This window comes from Miniopterus natalensis, chromosome 3 (assembly GCF_054644295.1).
Source record: "Miniopterus natalensis isolate mMinNat1 chromosome 3, mMinNat1.hap1, whole genome shotgun sequence".
Classification (NCBI taxonomy): Eukaryota; Metazoa; Chordata; class Mammalia; order Chiroptera; family Miniopteridae; genus Miniopterus; species Miniopterus natalensis.
Window position 1 is genome coordinate 563,523 of NC_142083.1, and position 16,011 is coordinate 579,533.

Here is a 16,011-nt window from a genome sequence, read left to right on the forward strand (position 1 = left end):
CAGCGCGGCCCAGGGGGCTCATCCTGTTTACGGAGCCTGAGTCTTTGTGAGTCCTGGGGTCGGCTCTGTGGCCACGGGCATCTTCCAAGGTCAGCTGTTTGAGGTCTTTGTGTCTAAACAAACGGTGTTTAGGTTAGAAAGACCCTGTTGATGTGACCTTGTGTGTCAACTCACAGCATTGACGTAGATGGCAGATGGGTCCCGCTCTATTTCAGTGCGCTCCAGGCCCCTCAAAGGGAAGTCGTCCTTATGTGTGACCATTGGAAGGCCTCGGTGACCACACCACAGACAGACAGACACACACACCCCACCAGGACACTCCAGCCCAGCAGCCAGGGCACCTTGGGTGGGGAGGGACGGAGAGAGGACAGGGGCTGGACTTGGGGCCACGTGACTCTGGCCCTTCCTAAAAGTTTCCCTAATGGCCAAGGAAAACCTGAACCCCCAGGTGCCCAGTGGCCGTCGCAGCCTCCTGCTCTTTGCTAAACAGGAGCACACGTGGAAAGTAACACAGGACTCAGATGCTCTTGGGTGTTTTCCAAAACAATTACCTGTATTCTGCACTGATTTCCTCTTATGGGGACACCCGTGGGAGCCCTGACCTGCTATCCGGGACCTTGGTGACCTGCCCCTGGGTTCCGTTACCCAGGCCCACTCCTGCGAGGGCCATTCTGCTGCTGGTGACACTCTTGTGTCCCCTTCTCCGCTCACAGCAGTGTTTCCAAACTATGTGCCAAATAAATAACACAGAAAATATGCACGTGGCCACAGCCAAGCAGGTAGACAGTCAGGGGGAGAGGTAACACTTTTCCTTTAAATATATAAAAATTAGAAAAACACTAAACACATGGGTATAGCTTTACCTTATTTCTCTGATTCTAACAAAGAATTTCTTTGCAGACTGAAATGTTTCTGAAATCAATATGATCTTAGCAACTGAAGGTGGCACTTTAGTTTCCCTGAGAAGCTATTATTAAATCAACGGTGGGACCTCGAGTGTCTCAAAGCAAAGAAATCCCGTCAGCCACCGAGACCACCTGACCCAGCCCCGGGAGCTGGGGCCCAGGCACCGGGCGTAGGTGCACATGTGAGCTCGCAGGGCACCTGGTGGTCCTGGCAGGACAAACGCATCTCCCCAGGGCAGGTCGTCCCACCGACAGCTGGTCTGGAGTATGGCTTTGATCTCAAAACATCAACAGATAAAAATTGTAAAATATTGATTATGAACACATACACCTCACATACTCATTCCCCACGGTGCTATTTCTGAAAGGAAAATATTTTGCATAAAAAATAAGGTTTGTGGTCCTTAAACTATGTCTAAATCATATATGCAAGAGTTAAGAACTTAACAAAGTAAAAATAAAAAACTTCTTTGTTTTCTAAGAAACTGAGAAATAGGTCACCCAAGACAAAACAATTCATTAATTTCAATGCGGTCTCACTCACGTTGACCCGACTATTGTAAAACGTAGAGATAGTCTCTATCTCCCTTTGCCACAACATCCCCAAAGCAAAACGGAATTTCCAATTTAGGCTGTGATTTAAAAATATATAAGAATAATTCTGCGCTGCTTTGAGCGTGAGCATCTGACTCCGCAATTTCATTATAAAACTTAGCAGACGTGGAAAAGTGGTCAAAATCACTCCTCTCAGTAAAAAATGTGATAAGTTTTTGTTTTCTCTTTACATACTTTATTTTTCGTTCTTAATAACATTTTTGTTTATTTAAATTTGTCCCATTATATTATAGAATTTTTTTTAAATACATTTCTGGCAGCAGTTCATTCACATCGATCCCATATTTGCTGCCTGGGCGCCTTTTGTGTTATAAGCGCCTTTTGTGTTCTGTCAACTCACTGTCCCCGGGAGAGGGTCTTTGGTCCACGATTTAGAAACCGTGTCAGTGGGAACCGCCTCCCGTCACAGAACCAGCAGCCTTGACACCGGCAGTTATCTGCTGACCTCGGGCGCATCGGGGGTCAGCTGGTGGGAGGTGTCATGAGGACCCCATCTCCTGGAAGGCTTTTCGTTGCAAAGAACTAGGAGCTGTATGATCCCAGATACCAAGAACCCTAAAAATGTGAGGTACGCTGAAACCCTAACAGGAGCATTTTCAATGGGGGGGAGGTCACATTACCCAGAACACTTCTTGCTATAAAGTCCAAGACAGCAGACGATCCGACAAGGGGAACAGAGAGACAGCTCCGTCCTTACAAGAGTAAAACGTGTGGAAAATGCATCACGCAAGACGCTTGTGTTAAGATGAACTCCGAGTTAGAAGCCATGGTCGGAGCCTGTGAAGTCCCAGATCGACTGCTCCCTAAGCATCCGCACGGCGACGCTCCTCATGCCACAAGACCTTCCAGTCCGTGGCGGAAACATAAAATCAGTGGCTCCACCCGTAAACCACATGTTTTAATAAGTAGCAGCTAATCAGGCAACATATTTGCATCTCTGCTATTTTGGGGCCTTTCCAATATCTCCCAGGGAGGCTAAATGTCCTCATTTGCAGCAAACGGTGCCCAAAGTGGTAGCAAAACATGAGCCGCAGCGACGTAATTAGGCTGCTGTGAGAGTGCTCAGCAGGTGAGCGAGCCAGGCGGGGGTCAGGGGAGAAACCGGCAGCGAAGGGAAGGAAGCTCAGGGCAGAGGCCTGGTGAGGGGGCCAGACCCCCACGGACAACACTCAGCCGAGATGCGGAGACTTTAGCTCTGTCTGCGTCTGACGAGCTGTCTGATGAGATTAGTTGACTCCTGGCCTGGAACTGATCTTCCTACAACCTCATCTCAAAAATCAGCTTCACTTAATTGTACTGAGAGAACTAGAAAAACCTGGGGAGGGGCACCCCCCAGGCACCTCCAGGCACCCAGCACAAACTAGAGAAAATCCTCTCTCAGGGAAGATCTCATTCTAGGCCTCGAGTTATTTCTACAAATAATGTTTTCAAATATAACACCCAGCACACAATCGAATACAACCAGGCCTCGAGGACACAGCGCAATGTGAAGAGCAAGCAGCACAGACGAGAGGAGTGCGCACCAGGCAGCCCAGGGGAGGACATCACTGGACGCAGACTTTAAAACGACTGTAACTAATTTAAGCAAATTTAAACAATTTAAGCAAAACACTGGAAAAGGGAGAAAGTGACGTTGCAGATTTGAAAAGGAAACCAGTTGGAATTCAGGAACTTAAAACCCGGTAACCAAAGGGAAGGGCGATGAGCGGACGTACCTTAGCGATGCGGCAATTGCGGTTCCCGGCTGGCAATACAGGGAGTCTTGGGCGTCGTAAGTCTCTTGCAGGTGGAAGGTGTTGCCTTTAGTTTGTAAAAATGCGACCTCTGTGAACCACAAAGCTCAGGAAAGCGCGGCGTCCCCGGGCCGGTTCACCCGCAGATCACAGAGAGCTGAGGAGAGAATCGGTGAACTGGAAGATACGCCAGGAAATACAGCATGGCCTGGCCGGCGTGGCTCAGTGGACGAATGTCGACCCAGGAACCGGCAGGTCAGGGTTCGATTCCCGGCGAGGGCGCATGTCCGCGCTGCAGGCTCGATCCCCAGTAGAGGGCGTGCAGGAGGCAGCCGATCAAGGATGTTTCTTTCTTATGGGTGTTTCCATCTCTCTCTCTCTCTCCCTTCCTCTCTCTGAAATCAATGAAAACATATTTTAGATAAATAAATAAGAAAGAAAACCCCGCATGAAGCACAGAGAGCAAAGGGGTGGAGTGTGGGACGGAGCAGAGAGGAGACAGAGGGCGCAGTGTTTGACGGGGGACCCGGAAGGGGAGGCGAGGAGGCCCGCGCAGACCCCGGCCCCAGCTGTCCTGCTCATCCTGGTCACTGCCACAGGCTCCTGGACCTGACTCTACCCGGACCACTTAGTGACTGACACTGGGGCAGGGTGACAGCAGGACCAGTCGCAGTGACTCGTTTCGAATGGGCACTTTTTCAACCGATATGATTGAGATGCTTCAGAGAGTTAGGTCCTCCCTTCGTGCTAAACACACCGGTTGTGAGTTACCTCGTTAGCCAAAAAGAGACCCTCCAATTGGGAGGATTCTGGAGGAGCCAGTGTGAGTGAGTCCGTCTGAGAAGTTTTAGGGGCTGTGCCTGAGGGAAGATGCAAGAGGGGCAATAGCATGGCCCCCATCCCGAGTCGGACCCAGGACTCAGGCGGGACTCGGTGAGAGGGCCGTGGAGGAGGCCGAAGGGCATCTGGTCTTTCTGGACGGGCCCAGTGGCCGGCTCTGCTCCACGAGACGGTGCCGGAGCTGGGGGTGTGACCACCCCGGGGGCATCGGGGGCCACAGCTGGCTCTTGCGCAGTCAGGACTTCAGGGAGCGGAGCAGCCGGTGGGCAGCTGGGGAGCAGCAGCGGCCCTGGCACAGCCTCGTCCGGGCCGCGCAGTGGCCACTCTCAACGCGTCGGCACATCCCTGGGAACTGCGCCTTCAGACCTCACCTGGCTCCTTCCACCTGGTGGCAGGGGGGCCCAGCAGCACACGGGCAGAGGTGCCCGGCAGTCACGGGGAAGGACAGCCGTGCCCCAGCTCCCAGTGTTTATCACTGTGGCCTCTCTACTCCGCAGGGGCCACTCGAGGCAGCCACAGGTTCCTGTCCGTCTCACGACTTTCCCCAGGACCGAGTGGGACGTTCGCCTGGACACTGTGCGACTCTGGTTTGTGCTCAGGTCTAAACCCTCCCCGGGAAAGGCGAGGCCTGAACTAAACAGGAACTGGTGGAGAAATGGGGTTCGCGGCGAGAAAAGAAATTTCTCACCCAGGTTTTCACTGAATTTTAGGACAAATCTCAGTACGAGGCCAAGCGCGGACGGAAGGCAGTGAAGCGGTCATTTTAGGGTATTTATTTACGCTGCACGTTCCAGCTGTAGGCTGATGACTTGATAAGAATGAGTCCGTTGTTTAAAACACTCACTAATATGTCCCCCCAAACACATGTCCAAACCGAAAACACCACCAGAAACAAGCTATGTCTCCTAACTGAAGGAGGGCCCTCAGCCTAGGGAGGAGGTGGGGCCCGAAAGGCACAGGGGTGAAAGGGGTCCTTGCTGCTTTTAGGTTTTGACAAAACAGTTTATTTTTACATCTAAACATTCCCCTGCTGTACTGTGAGCCTAACATTTTTGTATATTTTCACTAGAAAGAGAAACTAACCAGAAATAAAAATAATAAAGGGGTTGGCTTAATAGAGTCTCATTTTCCAAGGAAAACTACAGGCAAACTGCAGAAAAACAAAAACACAAGGCTGAAGCGTTGGCGGTTCCAACAGCTCTCACTCCGGAGTCCGGCAGGAGAGGCTGGTGCCGAGCGGGCCCAGCACCAGGCAGGGGCTCACGTCCTGCCCCTCCCCCGCTCGGCCACTGTCCAGCGGCCCCAACAGCCGCCAGCGAGGTCTCAGGTCCCTCACCAGGTGCCCGGGAAAAGCAGCCCAGGCAGCGGCCGCCTCCGAGCCGGGGCTGGGAGGACACTCCCACGGCACCTGCTTCACGGAGTAGGTGACGCCAGTAACGGCTGTACCGTTGGGAAGGCGGCGGCTTTTATAACATACCGGGCGCCCTGCACACGTGGTCTCATGGGCCCCTAACCTTCGCCCGGGCAGCAAACGGCAGAGGTCTGACAGGCCCCTGTGGAAGTCCCAGCAGCGAAGAGGAGGAACCTCGGGACACTGCCCGGATCCCACGGCCAGGGGTGGCCTCGGGCACTGCGGACCTCGGGTCCCCTTTATGCGGCTACTTGATGGATGCCACTCGATTCTGGGGCCCTGGGTCCCCGGGGGCTTCATTTTTGTCAACTACTATCAAGTTGCTGAGATTTGGAAAATAAATAATGATATCAGTGGGCCTAACCGAGTGCCCACCCACCGCTGCACAAATATCAGACCAGTGTGTGTCATTGTCCATAATCCTCTTGGCGGTTTTTACTGGACCTGAAATCAACAGGGACCCATGAAGACCTTTCATCAGCATCTGCTAATTCTGGGTGACCGACTGAGCACCTGTCCGTCAGGGGAACACCCTCAACGCTCTAGCCTGGTGGTGACACCCTGGGGAGTGAGCCTGCAGTGAACGGAGCTCCCCTTGTCCCCACCCCCATGACCCAAATACGCACTCCAGGGGCCCAGTCCAGGGTGGGGCCTGGGGACCTTCTTTATTTTGCAAATGAGGTCACGTGACCTGCTTGAGGCCACACAGGTCGTGGGAGAGCAACACCACCACCCTCCTAGTACCAGAACGTCACACGCACCAAGGCCCCTAGGAGTCCTCGCTGGAAGCTCCACTCGCCACGTGGGCGATCGAAGCACAGCACGTGGGCGCGTGGACGGCCTCCGGAAGGTTCTAGCGAGGAAGCTGCCCTGGGTTAGCAGAGGAAACAGACCCGGGAGAGTTAGAGTAAAATCTCTAGCCAAGCGCCACCACCTACTGGCCACACAGAATGTCCCTCAGGACAGAGCAGGGCCTGGGGTCATCTGTGAACATGCACCTGGCTCCGTCTCCCAGGGTCCTGTCACCTTGTGGGGTTCGGAGGACCCCAGGAGACCTCCAGCCCCTCAGCCCTCAAGACGCAGGAAACGAACCCGTCCAGTCCCTTCTTCAGAGGCCAGGAGGCTTCAGGGGCGGGGTGTGGTCTGCGAATGAGCTTCCCGGGAGGTCTAGGGCCGCTGGGACAGCAGGGGACCCGGGGAAACCACATTGTCATTCAGGAGCAGAGGCCGCCCTTTAGAAGACGCTTAGCAGACCTCGGGCCCTAAGGAAACAAAGCGGAGGTGTCTGCAGACCCCTCGGGACAGTGCTTTGCTGCCCCCTGGTGTTCATTTTCTTTTATTTAAAAAGTTGAACAAACCCCTTCCTGGAGTCTTTCTCTTTCCCTCCCGCTCGGTCCCGAGAAAAGCGTCCCTGCAGCAGAGCCATGAAGCCACGGCCAAGTTCAACCGAAGGCAAGGGCCTTCTCGTCACATACTCGACAAGTTCTCAGGACAGAAACACGTCCCTCCTGCCCTCATGAAGGACCACAAACCGGAACCAGTCACTGCAGCAGGGTCTGTTTAAGGACCAGGTAATTCTCCACCGGAGCGAAGCCACTAGCAACCCCGTGACCCCCAAAACAGGCTGAGCTTCTGGGGAGCAGTGTTTAAAAGGCAGTCCTGGGCCCCCAGCTGACCCCACTCCACTGTCAGGTGTGAGAACCGCTGAGCAAGGGCTGGTGGAGACAGAACAGGCCTGGGAGAGAGGATTTTTAAAAGTCAAGTCTCAGTGGCAGAAAGGGCAAGGAAGCCTCTGCTGGGTTCGGGATTGGGGAGCGGTGGGGCTCATGCTGTCTGCCCCCCGCTGGGCCAGGCCCAGGCTGGCACCCCCTCCTCCCTGCCAGCCCTGGTCACTCCCGGACCTGTTCCTCCTCAGGTCTCCCAGCCACCAAGTCCTGTGCTATTTTCCTTGTCACTCTCTAAAATGTGAGCCTTCCGTGTCTGCAGCTCCGTTTAATTCTGGCATGGAGGCAGGAGCAAGGTCAACACAGATGGGGCCTTTCCCAAAACACCCCCTTACAAAGCCATTCGCCTAAGGACGTCTGCTGGCTCCGTTTGGGGGGTCAGAGGAGTCCTCCCGCAGGTTTGCACAGTAACCCTCCTGAGAGGGATGGATGGAGACGACGCTGTCCCACGGCCACCGACCGGGAGTGATCAGGGTCCCTCTGTGGACAGGACACCGGGACAGGGACAGACACATAGAAGCTGCTGGGCTGTAGCCTAGGAGGCTGCCTGTGGTCGGTCGCCCTTAGCATCTTGCTTTCCTAAGCTTCAGGCATTTACAGGCTTAGACTTGGGTTTGCTTATGTCGGCCACCAGGCATTGGAGCCGCGGTTGCCCGATGGCCTCCTCGTTTAATTAATTTGGCACATGGGACCCAGGCAGGAGGAGAGGCACCAGGTAAAAGGGAGAAGGCAAGTTGGACGGGAGAGGTCTGTGCAGGCTCCGGGCACAAGCAGACCCACTCACGGCAAGCAGGCGAAGGTGTGATACGTTTAGAAACTGGGAAAAGTCTTTGGCGTTTAACGAATCTGTTAATGTGCACGGCAAATGGGCGGCAAGTGCACAAAAAGTGAAGCCCTTGGAAGAGGGAGGCAGTTAACTCCAGGAAAACCAAACATTATATAAGAAAATTCCTCCGTATTTAGCTCAGCAGTGAAGAGCACTGTCTACAAAATGATGCCAATATCGTGATTATTTCAGGAGGTTGGCGTACAAGAGGCAAACCCTCACCTGCCCTGAGACGGAGCCCGTGGCTGGAGCCTCAGGCCCATCGATGGAGAAACGGGGCTGGGCTTGCTGCCCCTGAGAGACAGGCGGGCAGGCCTTGCTCCGGGTTCGAGTGAACGTCTTGCTTTTATGGAATGAGTATATTGTTAAAGGCGCGGGAAGCGGAATCTCTGGCAGGCTAGTCAGTGGGCTGCCTACAGTGGCCACCAGGGAAGGGAACGGAGACGGGAGGCAGGTGGGAGGAAATGTTTTTCACCAAACCCGTCCGTCCCTTTTACATCATAGTTTGTTGTCAAACAGACACGTGACCTTCTTTCCCAGGGCAAAAAACAGGAGTTGAAAAGGTTGCCCCTGGAGAGCGTGAAGGGGAGGGGACGGCAGGGAGCTTTGGTATCAGTTTTTATACACAAAAAGCTTTCTTGTATCAATTTTGGGTATTATATTTTCAACAACATGCATATGTCATCCTATATGTAAATTAAAATTTAAGGAAAGCCAGGGACCCCGAGTTTAAACACGGTGCACACCGCCCCACCTGGCGCTCTTTGGCGCCCTCTGCTGGTGAGGGGCAGACACCCGGTAAGTATTCAGGTCTTAGCCAAGACCCTCCCGGAAGCCAACAAATTCACCAGCTGAGAAGTTTAATTTATGGTAAAAATCCCACCAAGCTCTCTGAGTACATTCTCCATTCACTGGCCATGGTAGGCGAGGAAACGTTTGCGTTCCAGACGTTTCTGTGAAAGATAAGAGATAACCCCCCCGGTCTGTCTGGAGGGTATGGAGTCAGGGAGCTTGGACTTTATTTCCAACTTCCTGCGTAACGCATGCTTGCTGAAAAGTCAGACAATTGTTTTATTTTTTTAAACTGGCACAGTATCTTTTAAAGGAAATTCTACAGAATCTATTGTATATGTGTTTTTAATTTCATACCCTATGACCCAGGAGCCTTACTACTTGGTGATTCTCCTAGAGAAATGGGATTGCAAGAGGGGCCACCGTGGCACTGCTTATATTGGCTAAAAAACAGGGACACTCTGAATAGATGGTCAATTACTTATGCCAGTGATCCGTAAGAATGTTTAAAACATGCAATACCTGACTATTTAGTCAGGGGCACTGGCCTCTTTCCCCTTAGGTTGTCGAATAAAAAAATGACAACAGCCAACACAACAGTAGCCGTCCAGCATGAGTGAATCAAAATTATTCCCTTTTTTCTTTTGTCAGATCATCAAAAAATATAATATCTTTTTGGTGTGCTGTGGGATTTTAATAATTAGCTTATGTGACATGAGAGGAAAAAGTTGGAAACCACTGCTTTATGCTATGGCATCCTACTCAGCAATTTAAAAGTAGAAGGTAGCCCCGCCGGCGTGGCTCAGCGACTGAGCGTCGACCTAGGATGCAGAAGATCGCAGTTTGATTGCCGGTCGGGGCTCATGCCCAGTTGTGGGCTCCATCCCCAGTCGGGGGCGTGCAGGAGGCAGCCGATCAATGACCCTCTCATTGTTGATGTTTCTCTCTCCCCCTCTCCCTTCCTCTCTCTGAAATCAATAGAAACATAATACAATAGTAATAATAAAATAAAGTTAGAAGGTAGTTTACATGAGCTAACATGGATATATACCCAAAAAGTACAGAGACATAGAAGCATGGAACAGGCTGACGAGTCTCAGAGGGAAGGTGAGGGGGGGTGGGGTGGGGAGAGATTAACCAAAGAACTTATATGCATATGTGCATAATCCATGGACACAGCCAATGGTGTGGAGAAGGCCTGGGGGGTGGATGCCAGGTGGAGGGGATCAGTGGGGGGTAAAGGGGAACATCTGTAATACTTTCAACAATAAACTTTTTTTAAAAAAATACCATGGAGTGAAAGAGTATATTGTAGAAAGATCCACATGGCATGATACCATGTATTGTTGAAATACTATAAATCTCTCCGTGCACATATATAACCTTGTAAATAGACAGAGTATCAGGAAGGCCACGTACTCAACAGGTCGCAAGGGAAGTGTGTCAAAAGTGATGTTCAGATGGGCCAGTTTACAAACATCTGGATTCGTTAATTACTTGAGAAATTAAAACTTAATGTGAAGATAATCCTCTCTCCCGCACCGCCCGCCTCCCAGAAGTCATCAACCTGAGTCCTTCCATGACTTTCTCAGCTGACCCTCAATCATTTCTCAAAGCAGGGGTCAGAGTTTCACCTCTTCGCAGAGGACTGTCCGGCGTTGTTCACGCACCATGTGTCTGCCCCCTCCCTGGAGGCCGAGCTTCGGAAGGACGGGCTCCCCGTCCATGTCTGTCCCAGAACCCGGCACCAGGCCCACAGGATTAGGCTTGCAAATGCTCGTTGAACAAATGAGTGAAACAAAATGTGTAAATAAATGTCCTCTGTGGATGCCCCCACCCCAGACTTTTCCCAGGGAAAGGATTTTTCTTCCAAACTTTCCTCACGATCACTTTGGTGAATCACCACAAAACAGTCTCTCCAGGTTCTCCACGTGGTGTGAGCCTGAACGGCAGCCCCAGGGCCGGCACCTCGAGATCTGAAAGCCTCGTGACAATGTGGGAGGTAAAAGGACTCAACACACCGAAGGCCCATCGGCAGATTGTCCTGATTCCATGACAACTGGGAAGAGCGTCCACATTTCCGTTTATCTGGGTTCCCTGGGAATCTGTCACCCTCACTCTTCCAGCTAGAAGTTCGGGAATCTACAAATTCACATTAAAAAACCTCACCTAGAAGCATCTGCAGTCTAGCTCCTGGCCTATGTCATCAGTTTAGCTCAAAAGAACTCTTACGATTTTTTAAAAACTCACCTATTTTGGAAGAGGCACAAGAAGGAAAAAATTAAACTAAATTTAAGCACAAGAAAATGCAAATATATGAAATATATGTCTGCTCGCAAAGGAAATGCAGATCGAGGAGGCGAGTGGTGAAGACTTGGCCTGAGGGAGCCGAGGAACCGGCCTGAGAACCCTGACTGCGGGGTGAGGGCCGCTCCGCTGTCTCCACAGACTGGTCAGCTCAACAACCAGCATCCACCCCGTGTCCACAGGCACAGGACGTGGGGGTGGGACATACCCCAGTAACTGGCTGGGATTTGCAGGGAAATCTGGAGAGGGCGGGAAGTCTTGTTAATGCACAGAAGCAGCAACCTGAACCCAAACAGGGCTTGAGATTTCTAAGTAACACCTGCGGCTTTCTCCAAGGTGCTTTGCAATGTCAGGCCACCTGGGGGCACCAAAGACTTAAAAGTCTTTTCACAATAGTTTCCGCTGAAATAAAAAGTTCCCCCGGTTTTTTGAGTGAACATTTATTGAGCCTTGTTGTGTTTTCCGGACAAGGAGCTGTAGTAAGGGCGCACAGGTGAACGACCGTGATCGCTGCCCCGCGGGGACAGTGCATGTTTGAACGAATCCCCGGCATCGGGTGTGCGCACCGGGATCCGCCCCACGGTGGCTCTGTGAGGAGGCCCAGCCTCCTGAGTTCCTGTGTTCTCATTATAACGGTGTTTTGTCATTTCAGGTTCTCAGGCGTGTACAGTGGGGCTTTTCGGAGACTGGGTGACATGCGACGATGCTCTGCTGACACAATCTGTGCTTGTGGGTTGTGCTTTTTAAGAAATTTCCGAGGTGGTTGGTGGAGTATAAAACGTGTTTCCGAGGTTGGCTCAATGCATTCTCTGTGCTCCCCTTGGCTCTCCGGTCCCACGTGTTGTGATCTCCGCAGGCCCCACACCCAGGGAGCCCGCAGTGATAACGGTAATTTCATCGAAAAACTGGGTTGCAAACCTGAAGCCTGAGATAACAGCTCATCTTCAAAACTGTGCTTACCTCACAAGTGGCTGGACCTCTTGGTACGTTACCTGCTATCAGCACCAGTTAGTGACTGAGGAGTATCACCTTTCTACGCAGGCCGACAAACAGGTGCGCGGACAGTCCAGCCCTGAGAACCTTTCTGAACCGCAGGCTACACAGAACAATCGTGGGAACTTTTCCCCTACCTGCCCCTGTAGTTTTAAGCAGTCGTAGGTATGAACCCTGATGCTGAAGGGACATTATAATATTGCTAAAGAGAAGAAACACGAGTCCGGAGCTCCAGGTGTACTATCCTCAGTGGCTCCTGCTGCTTGCAGGTAAAATCTGCGTGGCCAGCAGGGTGGGCGCCGTGGCTCCTGCTGCCCCGCCAGCCTCGCCTCCGGCTCCTCCTCCTGTCCTTCCACCAAACACAGAAGTCGGCAGCTGGTTCCCTTCACCCATGTGCGTAGAAAATCATTCCTCATCCATTAAACTGAGCCCTCGCCGCCCCTCCCCAGACCGGGCACCACACATGGAGAACTCGCCGCAGCACGGTCACCCTGCGAGGCCGTCCGGTTCCAGCTCAGGGTGTGTGACCTTCGCTCTTCCTCCAGCACAGGGTGGGCTTTACCGACCTCACTACTTGCCTTGGGAAGCTGCAGATACAAGAAACATTGACCATTAAGCCACTGATCACATTCAAATGTAAACCATCGGACGCTTTTCATGGGCACACTCACCCCATCCTGGCCCAGACCCCGTCCAGGGGCTGGCGGGCTGCAGCTGTCTGGGCCTGACGGTTCAGCCTGCCTCCAGCAGGTCTGGTGGTCTCGGTCCTCCTGCTTTCCTGCAGATTCAAGCTCACGCCACACCTCGCAAGGGCTTCGTTACAGGGCAGTGAGGAGCTAGGGAAATTCCAGGGCACGTGGAAGAGGGAAACTGAGACAGGAAAGTTAAAACCAGGCCACACAGTGAGGCAATGAGGAGCCAGCCTACAAATAACAAGCCATTATCTTCCCAGCCAAGGGCACTTGAGAGCAAAGGGTTAAACCCCCCCCAAGGAGAGGGTGCGGGAAAGGAGGGGAAGAGGGAAGGAAACCAGGGCGGTTTCACTCCCTAAGCAGAGAAGCCAGCAGACTGGGGCTGGGAAAGATGCAACTGCCAGGCGCTTCTCGTGAGTTCTGGGAAGGCCAAAGTAAAAAGGGACCTTGAGAATTAATCTGAACCAAACTACTCAGCAGAGGATTTGAGGCCTGTAGACAGGAGGGTCTGTAACGCCCAGGACCCCACCCACCTCACTCTGTCTGTGCTTCCTAAGCCAGGTGTGTAGATGGGCTTGCTTTGCTTTTTTAGTAAAGGTGCTTGTCCTAACTGCTTTACTAAAATGGCTTTTCACAAGGCAACCAGGGTCTCTCGTATGAATACACTTACATGGGAAGACAAAGATAGAGGCGGGACAGCCCTCTCCCTCCAGTAACGCCTCTGGGGTGGGTGAGGTGCCCCTAACAGCTTACCTGGCTCTGCTGCAGCATCATTCCCTGGGGAAGGTGTTCTACCTCCAGCTCCTGGGCTCGGATTCAATACCCTGACTTGCCTCCTTCCCCCTCATCAAGCATCAGACCCTCCCCACCCCACCCCAGGGAGGGCTTCAGTGCAGTTCCGTTAGCCTGAAGCATCACTATCGAGGTTTAATTTCATCACCTGCTCCTGCTCCCCAAGACATTACCTGGGCCTAGCCCCTCAGCATCCACTTGACTTCAAAGGCAGGCCCCCAAATCCTGACAGGAGCCTGGTGCCTGCAACACACCTGCTACACCAGCCCTCGGCCCGGGTCCCTGGCTCCTGTCCCACCGCACCCTTTCTGGTGAAGGGGTGCTTCGGGTCCTCAGCTTAGTTCAGGACAGAGGGTAACACACTCTGCCAAAAGCTTCACACCAGGTGCTCCCGTGGTACTGCCCATCCTCACGCTCGCTCCACAGACAGGTAAGATCTGGAGGCTGCGTACCTGGATTGGGTCTCAGCTGGCAGGGGTGAGCCAGGCTTCAATCCACCTCCCTGCACGTCAACACATTAGAATCAGCAGCAGCCCCGAGGGCTCAGGTACCAAGGGCGGGGTGCACAGGCCACGGTGCATCTGTCCTTCCAGCAGACCTAAGGACTTCACACGATACACCCGCTCCCGACACCAGACTAGGTTTCTACAAAACAAGTGTTACACAGGCGTGAGAGCAGCATCCACGGGACGAATTACACATCAAGAAGGGATGACCTGCACATCTCCCAGGCCAATGAGAAAAACTCACAGCCACCAAACCTTTAGCCGGTAATTCTGGATCATACATCCCTAGCCCCTCACTACAAACAAACATTCCAGGCCCATGTGTCCGTCGTGCCCAATTATATTAAAACACTCTCAGCTCCTCAAGCAGCCCTGTCGCCTCCGAGCTCCGGCACGCAGCCCTGCTGGGCAAGGAAGCCACAGTTCAGAGAAGCAGTCCCACAGCACGGGGCTCCGGGGGCTCTGCTGCTGCCTGAAGGCCCTGCCCACCCCTCCCCAGCAGCCACGTAACCATCCTACAGCAGCCCCAAAACATACCTGTTCCAAAGAAAACTAAGTCCACCATGTGAGCCAAAATACAGATCTCACTTTAAAGAAAAGTCTTCACAAGTGTGGGCCTTCCCTAATCCAGGAATCTAAACTCTAACAAACGCACATTTTAATAAAACTCTTTATAAAGCTTTTGAGTAGGAGACGAGCATGGAGCAGAATCTGATCGTGAGGTTAAACTTAAGTACATGGGGGGGCAGACACAAGTGACTCAGGACACATCCCTCAGTGGGTTTAAACTGTTTAAATGACCATGTTCCAAGTCTAACAGTACATACATACGCCATCAAAAGGCACACAATGTATTTGTTAAGCTCCAGGCCCTTCAACACACAGAATAAATATAAAGCTGATGTCATCAAATCCATGTGATTTTTAAGTTAACACATACTTATCTCAACTTTAATAGAAAGGTATTTATGAAAATATTCTAATCTGTAAACTTTTAATATAAAGCAAATAAAATACAACAAAGAAAAAAATGCAGGGGGGGAGTGGTAGTGAGAGGGAAGGACTGCGGAGGGGGGGACACCAAGCACCTTTCTGGGGTGAGACACATTCACTACCTTGAGTGCAGTGACCTTTCACAACGCTCATCAAATCATATGCTTGAAATGTGTATTTTGTGTCAATTCATACCTCAATAGAGTGGTTTGTATTAAAAAAACACAAAACTAACTTGCCACAAAAAAACTTCATTTAAAGTAGCAATCACCATGGCTCAGCAGTTGCGTGTTGAGCATCGACCTAGGATCCAAATCACGGTTTGATTGCCAGGCACATGCCAGGGTTGCAGGCTCAATCTCATCATTGATGTTTCTCTCTCCCCGCTCTTTGAAATCAATAAAGTTTTGTTTTTTAAGTAGCGATTACTTCCCCCCACATCTCCATGGCCTGTTTCTGAGTCTGTTTCCACGCCAGATGTGCAATTCAACCAGTTTCTGTGCTTGTGGGCTTCGTCTCCAACACGTGGCCTTTACAGCTGCCCACTACGCAGAAGGCAGGTCAGTCATGGTGAAGCTTTAGCGGATCCATCAGCACACCTGCCCCGCTCGCCCCCAGGAGCTGCCCTTGCTGCCGTCCTCCAACACGGAGGGTCACCAACCACTGCACTCACCACGCTGTGAACTCCAACCACGTCCCACAGCACCAGGCACAGCACACACCACTGGCCAGCTGAGAAGCGGGGAGGAAGGCAAGCAATTATCTGAATAAAAGGCAGAGGGCGCCATAAGTAAAATAAAAAATCGCAAAATCTTTTCTGAAAGCTATTTAGAAAACACAATAGGTAGATTTTAAACATAAGCCGCATCTCTCGGGTCCCTT